Raw genomic sequence first — 12352 nt, 5'->3', positions numbered from 1 at the left:
AGCATCTTTCTTTTTGAGCAGCGCAATGACCATGGCTGGAAGACCATTGTACACCAAGGAGTTGTGATCAAGGTACCATTTCAGTCATCCCTGGCTCATGCTGTGCTACATGCACAGCTTGGCATTGAGGCCATATCCCATGGGCACAATATAAACTTCAGCTTTGATGATAACAGAGGAACCTGTTCACAGCTCCCTGTTAGTACCAGTGATTCCACTTTTGGATGGGAAGCCCTTTCAAGGCAGCACAAATGAGGCTTATCAGCATCTGAATGGATGTAATGTTATTGATACTATTCTGTATTTAAAGTTTTATCTCGCATTTTAAGCATTTTAAGCAAGAATTTACAGAGTAAAGTATGCAAGTTACCTTAAGTGCAACTTTTATTGCATTTTAAGCAATACTTTACAGAGTCTGAATGTCTTCCTCACTTGGATGATCTCTGGATCATCCCTTTGCCAAGGGATCTCTGGATCATCTGGTTCAATCCCTTTGCCAAGGCAGGGTCACTAATAGCAGATTACAGAGAAAAGCATCCAGGTGGGTTTTCAGTGTCTCCAGAGAGGGAGATCACATCAAATGTCTGTGTGCTAATGGTAGTAGACACGGTATGAGGGAGGGAAAAGAAGGGCTAACAGTCCTTTTTATTCCTTCTCTTCGTTTAGAACAAGAAAATTCTGAGTATGACAGTTTCAAGTATGGGCCAAGTTGTTTCTATTTTTGGAGGTATCTGGAAAAAGAAAGTCACATGAGAAAAGTCAGAATGATAAAAGATGTACTCATACTAATGGTATAATGAGGCTTAAAAAAAATAAAAGAAGAAATCACATGTTACCATGAAATTAATGACAATTAAGGATGGGACAGTGAAGACAAATGTGACTGGAGTTTCAGATTCTTTAATAACAACAGCAACGGGGGAAAAAATGCACCAACAAACACCTCCCCCTCTGCACTTTTAAATATGAGATTGAACTTGTCAGCAAAATTCCCACTGCTGTTTATGTCACACAAACTCCCCCTTCCCTCCTATGAACACAACATCTGATTTCTCCTTACCATTTTTCAACAGAAAGCTTAATCCAAGTGCCTTTCCCAGGGACTGGAATGATCAGTGCTCCTTTCTCTGCTATGTAGAGTAACATAAGGCTGTTACAGTCAGCCCCTGAGAACAGACCTCATTGCCCCCAGGCTTTCACCAGGTAACCCAGCTGTTCAAGACTGATTTTTAGTGACTAACACCAATGACCTCTGATAGAATGTTATTCATAAGTCTCAGATACTACCGTTCATAGACTGAATGAAAAAATAGGATTAAAAAATGCAAAACAACCCCAAAAACCCAACATGAACTGCTAAGAAAGTGTTATCAACAAGAATCCAATGTGTGTTTTCAATATTAGTGTTCCAAGGGATTTATTAGTTATGATACTGCTACAAAATATTATAAATTATAAATTTCTTTTTTTTCTGGCATTTCATAAAGCTGACAAAGTTTTATCATCAGTTTTGGAAAACTACGTACATGTAGTTTTCTCTTTTACATGTTCTTTTCTCTTTTACAAAACCCAGCGAACATTTGCAAACAAGGTAATTGCAAGTACAAAACCCTCAAGTAAATTATTCTTTTTATTCAACTATTGAACTACCTGAATAGAAATTAATTCTTCCAAATATATTTAAATTCAAGATGAATGTAAATACCTGCACCAAAGCCTATTTAGCAGGACACATATTTTCACGTCACAAGCACACTGATACTCATAGAATCACTGAATATTGGAATGGCCTAAGTTAATAAAATATTCCTGTCAGGATCCTACATGACTCATCCATTCACCAGTTCAGATCTTGGGTCTTTGAAGATACCCTCTTCCTCCATAGCTAGCCTGGCCTGAAATTTGTTAGCAGGTCCTATCTCTGCTAGATACAGAATGGAGAACAAGGTCACATGGAAAATAGGAAAAAAGAAGGGAGGACAGACTACAGTAGTCAGGCACAAGACTTGGTCTCACAAGCAGACTGATCAGCAGCTTATATGCAGCTGCAACTTTTTCTCTCATCTCCTCTTTTTTGCTTGCTCCTCTCTGATACAATTCAGTTCCTACCTTTCCCTGCCTTTGGCCCATCTCCTAAAGATCCTGTAATAGTTCTCCACATGTACACAATGCCCTAAAAATATCTGTTGAAGTTTTAGAAAGTCCCACAAATATCCTCAAAATTCCAATAAAAACTCTTTCTCTGGAGGCCCAATAATTATCTCATTTCCCTAGTTACTTCTCAACTACAAAGTTCTGGTTAAACTTCTTCAAAGGCCTGAGTGGTTTTTCAGTTTTCCCTTGATCAGTGACCAAAGATATGATCTTTGTTTCTTTCTCTGTTATCTCCTCTCCCTTTTGGTTTACCTGTCTGGGTATCTAATTTATTACTTATTCTGTCTCCTGTCCTTGACTCTTATACTGATGAGCTATCAACTATGAATTTTATAAATCCCATATCCTTATGTTATCTTCAACAGAACTAAGTTAGTCCTCTTCATGGAGTCAGACTTGCACATAAATAGCACTACAAGATTATGTATTACAAAGTTTCTCTGACCAAAAAAAAAAAAAAATGGTAGTGATATACTCATCAGTAAAGTGCAAATTTGTAGGAATTAAGTTTCACTTATGGGAGTATAACAGAATATTTCTGCTACACCAAACATGCAAATGAAAGGTGCAGTCTATTGATTTGTCAAACCTTGCTTTACTGACATGAAAAATCATTGTCAGTGTCAGGACAGGTGTAATGAAAGATGAAAAAAAATAAAAATCTGACTGTTGTTTCTATTGTGCAGCAGTGTGAGGAGGCAGAATTGTGTTTTTTCTCTTAGTCTAGATTCTCAAATAAATTAAATATACAGGATTTTTAAGTACTCAGTTTTTGATCCTTCAGGTGATTATCAGTCAACTTGAAGGGTGGGTAGATAATTCAAATCCCAGAATTTGCTTGAAAAACTGCTTAGTTGTTACATATTGAAGAGAGATACAAATTACTGTCCTTACTGAGGAAAGGTAGAAAAACCACAACTGTTCAATACTCTTAGTATCTGGCTAATGAGTTAACCTGTGGCTAGCAGTCGGCCTGTCATAAAATACCTGGCTTAGCTCCCCAAAAGTCTCAGTCCTGTATCTTTTCCCTTGTGAAAACATCAAAAGACACATGGGGGATTTTGGAGTTGATACAGCACAGGATAGAAGTGAAATGAAGCCAATTTACACCAAAAAAAGTTCCACTGGCTTTGGAGATCACAGAATTCATCTTCAGTTAACAGTCATACTGAGAGAAGGCCAAACAAAAACAATCAAACAACAAAACATCAACACAAAACAAATAAACAAACCACCAACAAAACAAAACAACAAAAATCCCTACCAAAAATGCCCAACAAACCAACACACAAAGCAAAATAAAAAACACAACCTCACCCCAAAATAGTTCTTCCTTTGTACATTTATCTTGAGGTTTTGTTTGCTTTAGCTTGGGAGGTAGGATGGAATTTTTTTGTTAGTGGTTAAATCACTCAGTGTAAGTTATTGAGTAGCTCATCAACCGCAAATTAATAAAAGACAACATAAGATCCATTTCCATCAACTTCATTATCACTCAGCCTCCAACATTCTGAGGCCAATTCAACCATCTGTGTACATCTACAAAGGTCTTTTTCTGTTGTAACATTATTGCCTCCTTGCCTTCAACTACAGAAAGGGTAGAGGAAAATAAAATGACTTCTCACCATTACAAATACAATTGTTTCTTCTCTGTATTGGTACTGAGATATATAAAAGGTGACACAAAAAATCACTTATGTAGCTGGCACAATAAAAAATACATTGTCTGGAATGTCTAAGCACTAAAGAAATCAAACTTTAATTTTCCTTTTATCACCTGGAAAAAGAAAAAAAGGGCTTGCTGCCATGAAGTATAAAATTCATTATCTGATATGATCTAGGTTTTAAAAAACCCAACAACACATTTCACAGTACAGCACTTGGTTTATTCAGGAAAATCAGGATTAGAATATGTAATATTTGTTAGAGTGCATGCCCTGTCTCTTTCGGTTACGATGATGAAATGAGACCTAGATCTCTTCAGCAAATTCCTTTTCCTATTTAAACTGCCAATCTATAATGAAATGTAGAAGGCTTGAGCACAAAGTAAAGTTTGTTGTAAAGAAACAAATCAGTGTAATTTCTCTAAGTACACCAAGTTGAGACACTCTAGGGTAAACATGGCCCCACACAGAATTTTTCAGGAAAACTAAGACATTTGAAATAATACAGTTTATTACAGTTCTGCAGTTTCATTTCCTGAAGCAATTACACCAAATTGTGTTTTTAAAAAGTGCTGGCTTTAGCAGCATTTGCAGAGGTTTTGGTGATCATGTTTTGCAAGATCTTGAGGTGCCTAATAAGGCACCCTCTTCTAGCTAGAGAGAATTCTTTGGTAAGGCTTCTATATTTTGGGGATAAGACTTTAAAGCATTTTGCTGGTTTTTATGAAGTATATGTATACTGAAATAGAATTCAGTGCAGAAATAAAAAGAAATTGTGAATTATTCAGCTGAAAATTATAAGGTGATAGATGTTAAGTAATTTCAGTTGTTGTGGCACTGAATCTAACAGACCTACAGGAAATCCAAATCACCTCACAAGTTACTTTGTTCTATGTGGATTTATAGCACACAATTCTAGCAATGCAATGTGTAGTTTTGTGACATTTCTCTCACCATGTTAACCCCTCTCTCAAGAGGCCTGAGACATGATCCACATTATGTCCTACATATTATATTTCCCTAGCTGGCCTTTTCCAGACAAGCCCTTACTACTAATAGTGCCAATTCACCTGAAGGAGCAGCCACATCAGGGCACACCACAAGCCAGTGGCATCTGCTCTATTTATTGACACAAACTTACCCATATTATGCTATCCTGTAATTAATCGCTGGTGCTGTCTGTGCAGAAAGCTGATATGAAAGCGCACAATAGAAGAAAAATAATGTTGCTTAGCAATTTGAAGCAATTGAGAGAAAAGTTAACCAGGCAATATAGAATAGTTTCAAAGCTGCAGGTTACAGTAAATGGAATGGAAGGAAAAAATCATCCTTGCACAGCCAGCAATTTGTAAGTGATACCTTTCATCATATCAAATGACCAGGTTTTGAAAATATTAACATTTAATTAGCAAAACAAAACATAACAGAAATGGTAACATCCTAAAACTGCTATATTTATAAGTTGGAGGAAGTCCCAGATTTTGTGAGAAAACATTCTTCATTGACATTCAATTTCAATGGAGTTTCATTTGCACATTGCTTTTTCTTCAATCTCAGTCCCTTGGAACCTCTTTGTAACTCAAAATTGTTCTATGAACATTCAGCTAAAGGATGGGACCTTTTGCCTCTATAATAATTCAAGGGGCAGTACAGCAACTTAATTCTGCTTTTCATCTTTCCCAGGGGTCTCTCCCAGGAGAAAAAAAAAGTATCATCTTCTATTTCCTGTATCTTTCTAAGTGAAGCAGTCTTATATGATGTTGGACTGATCTTGCCCGTTACCTGTATGCAGGCTTAGGACTGCCTGTTGCACTGTGTTATTTTGATGGATGTTACATTCACCATTACAGTTCACAGAGAGGGACAGAAGCAGCATAACTGAAGCTAAAATTGTAAAGCAACTGCAGGCCTGAACACCATGTCTTGGGCACACCACTCCCAGAGAAGACTGAGAAGACCTCCTTAAAAACACAGCAAGGACGTATTGAAAATCAGATCCTGTAGCAGCAAAGGGAGATTAGCAGCTCAGGCCCAGCCGTATGTGGGTGCTGCAGGCAGCAAGGGAGGATGTCTGTAAATGAGGAAGAGAACAGCTGCATAGTGACCTGAAACAGAGCATTTTAGCAAATGTTGAGGTGAAATTTCAGCACGGTAGCACATGACTGGGCTCAGCAAGGAGGAAAGATATCTGGCACACGGAAGAGCACAAGCAAGGCACTCTGTCAAGTGGTGTTATGGTGGTATGTTATGCTCAAATGAGTACAGTTAGCAGCATACCATGCTCTGCGAAGAAGACTCAGTTCTGATGTTTCTACCACATTTGTAAATTATTCTTGCTTAATTTCAACACAGCTTACTGTTTCACACACTTTGACAAAAGCATATAAATGACATAATTTATACAGGATAAATCTGGAGAGGGAGATTTTTTTTTTCTCATTTTGTCTCTCTTTCTCCAAACATCTAATAAAACTAAGAAAGATATCGTCTTCTGTCTAATTATTTAATATTTTGTTGATTAAAATACATGAGATTAAATTACCATATGTGCAAATGTGCAGATAGAAATGTTCCAGCTGATCAAACTGAACAGTCAGAATGGTGTTTGGAGATCTAGGCTAGTTTGGAATAAACCCTAAATATTTAGAAAATAAAATACTATGAGTAAAATACTCTTGCTATTGAGAGCCTACTGTATCTAAAGCATGTTGCAATACTCCCAGTGCCAATGTCTTCATTGAATGTTCTGTGTTTTGTGGCCCTCCTCATCTTTAACTGGTATTACAAAAAGTAAATTACATTCTCCATATTATATTTCACTCTCTCTTTTACAGTTATCTTCTCCAGTCGTTTTGAAGTTCTTTTGCATAATATGTAATTCATATCCATACCACTTAAAATTCACAAATCAGCTTTCAAAATAGACAGCTATCTGCAGTCTCAGTTTTTCAAAGCACTACAAAATTTTTTAAACATACGTGTCAGCATTTCTGTATTTAGAAAACTAATAAATACACTACATTAAAAGCAAAATTAAAAAAAAAAGAAAAAAAACAAACAAAACAAAACAAAGCAGAACAAAAAAGCAACAAAACCCAAAAGGGCACATGATATATACGTTCAAGTTAAATAAATGATCTGCAGGATGCATTCAAGTAGCTTCTGCTCTTAATTCCTCTTTGTATCAGCTATTAAACAAAAGGTAAAAAGTTATATTTTACTAATTACAGTACAAATTTATATTAAAAAATTATACTTGTAATGTCTTATAAAAACATTATAAATCTGAAAGTTCAGATATTTAAACTGCCTTTAAATATGAATTAATAAAAAACAAAACAGATTTTGTCACTCATAAAAGTATGAAAACATTGCAGTAAGTTGGCAGAACCCATTGAATTTACCTTACTGTGCAGTCATCAAAACCACAAGAAATTAATCAGCCAAAGGAAGTCTATATCTTTTATACAGAGAGAAAATTCTGTGAGGAGTACACATGACCTCTTGCACCTTCAGTGCAGATAGCTCAGGGTGCAGCTGAAGAGGGAGCAGCAATTTGAGCTCTGAGTGGGAGCCCCAGGCAAGAAGCTGAGAAGTGCTGACCCTTGGCAGAACAAAGGGTCTGGGGACCCTTGGCCCAGCTAGGCACTGGACACTGAGAGACGGGAGGAGCCAAAGACCCAAAGAATTTTCCACCCTTGGACTGTGAGGGTAGAAAAGCCCAGGGGTTCCTTTGTTGTGGGTCCTTCCTCAGAGGCACCAGATCAAGCTGGTATTTTTCTGTTTTGTTATTTAGTTATTGGACCAAGATTAAATAATCTGAAGTATCTGAATGTCTGATACTCCACTCTTGGACCCCTGGGACTGACCCCTGGGTGAAGAAACCTGGTGTGACTCTGAGTGTGGGCTGTGTAGCTGTGAAGGGGCCTCGGTCCCAACTCAGCTGGTGTGAGGGTGTACGTCAGAATGGTTCCTGGAGGGTCAGACAGGAAAATTTCCCTAACATTTTAGTAAATCCTACAGCCAGCATTTTATGGTCACAATTTCTTTTTAACCCAGGAAATGCTATCTCCTTGGTGTCACACTCAATTTTCTAAGTAGTCACCAATAAAAGCTCAAGGATATTCCATGATTTTTGTGTAACAGTAAGGGTGCAAACTTTGCTTGAGATTTTCAGAAAAAAAAAACCAAAACAAAATCCTCCACACATAAAAACAAACAAACAAACAAACAAAAACCCAGCAAGAATCCAAAGGGTGTACTGATTAATATTTAATCAAACTTGAAAGAATAGTGTTTTACTTAATATAAAAGCATTTACTTCAAGACCAGTAAAATTCAGCTAGCAATTCTGTCTCAAGTGTGGATACCTTTCTGGCTACACAGAGACAATTATGTCAAAGAGAGAGCAGAGACCATTCTGCTATAATCACGTTAGTTCCCCACGGCAGTGTGATTTTTGCAGACTGCATGGACTGAATACCAAGTGAGCCCTGATGCTCTTCATGCCACCAGTATGGAACCAGAAATGGATTAGAAGAACAAAGGAAAACCTTCTGGCATTCAGTACAAAATTTATTTTGCCCATGTGGCCACATATGACTCTGCCACTGAATAAGAAAGGGAAGTCAATTCAATAATAATGTTAAAATTACTGTCATGCATTCTACTGATTAGGTAGGAATTATATATCCATTTTAAAGTTCTGGTGTTTCCTGACCAAATTACTCCTCTTCATACGCTAGGACTAGTGAAATAAGGGGCATAAAAATGTAACAAACATTGCTAGACATACTGACGATTCTGAGCAGAACATGCATTATATTGCCTACAACATGCACACCTTACTAGGAGTAGTATAAAAAAGCTAAAAGTGAGTGATACACTTGTTTTGTGCCCAGTAGGATGAAATATGTCCTTTACAATAGCTTGCAAGAGGTAAATCCCAGAGGTGTAAAATTGTACTGCCAGACTTCACTTAGGGTGAAATTCCTGCTTGGAAGAAACAGTTATAAATAATTTCAGTAGTTTTTTAAACTCATTCTCAATCCTTGTTAATGATAAGGAAACAAAAGCATTATCACTAGGAAATGGGGGGGATATTTTACATTGCCACTTAATAATATGATACAGTTGAAAAGTTTGGAAATAAATATATTATTTTGGAAGAATATATACTTCAAGTACTTCTTGTTATGGATATGATTTTTGGGTGGCAGAGGTAAAATAAAATGTTAGGAACAAATTATTTCAGTTAAAATTACTCTAAAGTCATTACAGTGGCATGAGTGCATGAGATATTGAAACAGTAATGCCAACAATGATTTAAAGGCTTCCAGTGGTAAACTGAGGTTGCTCCAGGACTAAACATTTTGATAATTTGCATCCTTTGCATTTTAAAGATGTAATAACTTTGAAATATATCAACAAGAAAAAATAAGGATAAACATAATATAATGGAATTTTTTACCAGTTGGATCATGTTTGAGCAAATTCCTCTGTTTTGCAAGGCAGGATTTTTCCCTTATTATTACTGAGATATGTCAGCTATTCCTCCTGATAAACACATTATAAAAGATAAGTCTCCTTCAGAAATGATTGCTAATTTTCGGAAGAGTTGTCCAACTCTAAAGGCTAAGTACTTCTTAAAATATTAAATATTGTGAAATGTCTCTTTTCCTGTTTCACAGATATTTTTTAAAGGATTCACGAAAAACTGGGGAAGTCAGAAGTTGGGTGGAGGGACACAAGCACAGATTAGTGAGGTAAATCCCTGTTAGACTTTGAACTGCCTTTTATGAAGCCCAATGAATAGTCCTCACCTGGTCCAAAATAGTCCTTTTGAAACTTTTCACTTGAGAGAACATCTTGCTCAGTCAGAACTAGAGGTTTCCACTAATCCTGTTAAGTTTTGCTAAATGATGCATCGTCATTCCTTGGAAATAATTTTATTTAATTAAGCATAAATTGAACAACATTCTCATCCAGACTAACAGCCAAACTAGTTTTAGTCAAAATTGTAAAAGCTCTACTTCCTGGTGTTCTCTCTCATTTGCAAACTAGTATGAAAGATGAATTAATATTCCCTAAAAAACTTGCTTCATTTCTTGAGCCTTTGTATTTATGTTCTTCAATATGGGTGACAACCTGCATGAAGCACAATGTAGCAGAGAAGATACCAAGTAAGCAAGCTATTTTAGATGCCTTTGAGAACATACATGCCCTGTAGACTCTGCAATGAAGCCTGGCCTTCCAGGATGCTCTCCAGTTTGCATGCTCAAAATTTTTCCAAACACAGATGGTAGGAAACAGGGGCAGGAGGCAAATGCTTTTCAGCTCTTTTCCCAACATGCTGCGACAAAGTCAAACTCAGCAACTGGAGCGTACTCCCCAGTCTGAGACTAGATACAGACACAGTCTGAGACTGCAACACAGACTGCTTACGACTTCTAGAAAACCATCACGTTGCCTTCTTCTACAAACTGATCTGAAAAATGTCATTTCTCATGTGATAACTGTAAGGTTAGTGAGGTATTCATTACATATTTATAGGAAAGAAGTGTAGTCACAAAACACCGTACCTAAAAATTTCATAATTTTTTTGTTATTGTGTTGGTAATAATTTATTAAGGGCTTTGGTGAAGCAAATATACTCCTTGTAATTTTGCTGAGGTCTCCAAATGGTATAAATATAATGTATATACAGAGCACATTTTCTCTAGGTAATTATCTTTCATTCAGTATCAGACAATGGGCCAAGAGGGAATGTACATAGACAGTGCCTAATCACAACTGTGTATTCTGCTTGCAAGGAGTATAATCATCTTTCATTTACAAGTGACATGGCTGCTACTTGTCTAACCATGCAGCAGGCATTTGTTCCATATATTTTACTGAAGATGAGTGAATAAACTGCAAAAACCATGATTTTTTTTTTTAATATCTATGTTGGAGAAGTTTGTTGGTGGTCTGAAATTTCTTCACTATCTCAAAGTTCTTCAAATACAATCTCTTTGAAGGATGAGCCACAGATATTCTAAACAGCAGCTGTGGTATTTAGCTGCATTTGGTTTATTGCGTCACATGGTACTGTTTCTCCTTCCACTGGTTCTCCTAATCCATCAAGGCACTTAAAGTTTTCACTTCAGTGGCAGGACTCATTTGCTTAAAGTAGTCAAGTTGTTAATTGCTAAATATCCAGCTTTCCGTGTAATATAAAGTACCTGAATGTACATTTTTTATATATATTTTACTGACATGAAAAGAAGGAAGATCCCAAAAAGGTGGCCCTGTTACTGAAGGAGGGTAACCACATGGAAAAGGCTAAGGCACTCACTGCTTTCTTTACCTCAGTTTTCAAAGCCACATATTCCTCACAACCCTCAGGACACTATACCAGAACACTGAGTTCCAAGTGTGAAAAAACAGGTTGAGCAGGCTAACTAGGCTTTTGAGGTTTCTTCCTACCTAGATTATTCTATGATTGGAAATTTCTGTCATTATAATACACAGGGTTTTAAAGTATACACCTGAACTGTGAAAGGAAATCCATAACAGTTGTGGTAACTATATGTACATCTTCTGTTATAAATTTCCATGGTATGAATTGTAGTATTTATTATGAATTAGAAGAGTATCCTTAGTGAAAGAGCTGGGCTTTCATTAATGTTGGTCTGACATTTGCAAAATTGATTTGTTGTGACATTTAGAGAACTTCTGTTGTAGTGTGGGCTCATGTCTGACATTAAGCAAACTAAATTACGGTGGTTTTGCTTAAAAGCTTCCCATAAAACACTGTTATTTTACAATGCAGGTGACATCTGTTCTAGCAGAAGTAGTCATGTTTTACAAGAACATAGCAGGTATACTGACTTATGTGGAAACGAAATCCTTACATGAAGAATATTCAAAGCAATAAATGTTGGCCACTGAAAATAAATTAATATTCACAAAACTTGAGGGTTTAGTCATAAAACTTGGAATCCAATTAAAAGTTTGAGGTAATACATCAGAAACTTTATCTGAAATTTTATCTTAAAAGAAAATAATTGTTTTTATTTTATGAAGAAATATGAATAACCTGAGAGGGCATGGATTAGACTAGTCCAGATATTGGAACTCATTTTAGCAGTATGCAGGTCTTTCACTCACATTGGTTTATATTTGTAATGCATCAACAGATCAAGTTAAAAAGAGATGGCTGATTTCCTTCTGAGTGAATCACATCTAAATGCTTATTGATTGTTAATTTTTAAATTTTTTTCTGATGGGTTATATTAATTCAAATGTTATTTTGGATTCAGTTTTCTACTACATAACCATAGTCTATAACAAATCACGGGGTTCTTCTGGGAGTTATATATAAAGGTACACAACACAGGATCTAAAATGGTAACCCACAGTGTTCTATGTTTATTTTTTTAACAGATTAAAAGTCCATAAAAAAAGTTCAAGTAATCTTTACCATTAATCATACATGCATGGAACATTCCAACAAAAAAAAGAACTATTCCAGCATGCCTTAATTTTTACCT

General features: G+C 36.2%; 1 protein-coding gene across 10 annotated transcripts in view; it reads right to left on the bottom strand.

Annotated features, from left to right (window-relative positions):
- Positions 1-12352, bottom strand: part of CDH18 (cadherin 18) — a 497477-nt gene that overhangs the window by 424084 nt on the left and 61041 nt on the right. The gene's annotated exons all lie outside the window — the stretch shown is intronic.

The sequence above is a fragment of the Motacilla alba genome, chromosome 2 (assembly GCF_015832195.1).
Source record: "Motacilla alba alba isolate MOTALB_02 chromosome 2, Motacilla_alba_V1.0_pri, whole genome shotgun sequence".
In the NCBI taxonomy this organism is placed as follows: Eukaryota; Metazoa; Chordata; class Aves; order Passeriformes; family Motacillidae; genus Motacilla; species Motacilla alba.
Note: the sequence above shows the minus strand (reverse complement) of the source record. Positions and strands in the feature narration are given on the sequence as shown.